Genomic DNA, 292 nt, shown 5'->3' on the forward strand with positions numbered 1-292 from the left:
CAGGTTCTGCCGGGGTGGGGGTGGGAGCAGCGTTCTCTAGACCGGGGCCCTGGAGCGGCACAACCTCCAAGCCAGACCAGCCCGGGCCATTGGGCCCCAAGGTGGTGAGAGCCCGTGCTCGGCCACGGAAGGGCCCTCCCTGGGACACCCCAGGTCCCTCGGCGAGGAATGAGCCTGCCTTCTGGACACGACGGGGTTCTTCCTCCGGAGCGCAGGCTGCGGGCTGCATTGCTTCAGAGGGTCACCCTGGCAGGGCACGGAAGGGCATTCCTGCGCTGGGCTTCTCTCGACT

The 292-nt window shown here is 68.5% G+C and overlaps 1 protein-coding gene across 1 annotated transcript in view; it reads right to left on the minus strand.

Annotated features, from left to right (window-relative positions):
• The window catches only part of ADRBK2 (adrenergic, beta, receptor kinase 2), an 84,357-nt gene that overhangs the window by 31,640 nt on the left and 52,425 nt on the right, over positions 1–292 (minus strand). The window lies entirely within an intron of this gene.

Source organism: Gekko japonicus, unplaced genomic scaffold (assembly GCF_001447785.1).
Source record: "Gekko japonicus isolate JY-2015 unplaced genomic scaffold, Gekko_japonicus_V1.1 scaffold856, whole genome shotgun sequence".
Lineage (NCBI taxonomy): Eukaryota > Metazoa > Chordata > Lepidosauria > Squamata > Gekkonidae > Gekko > Gekko japonicus.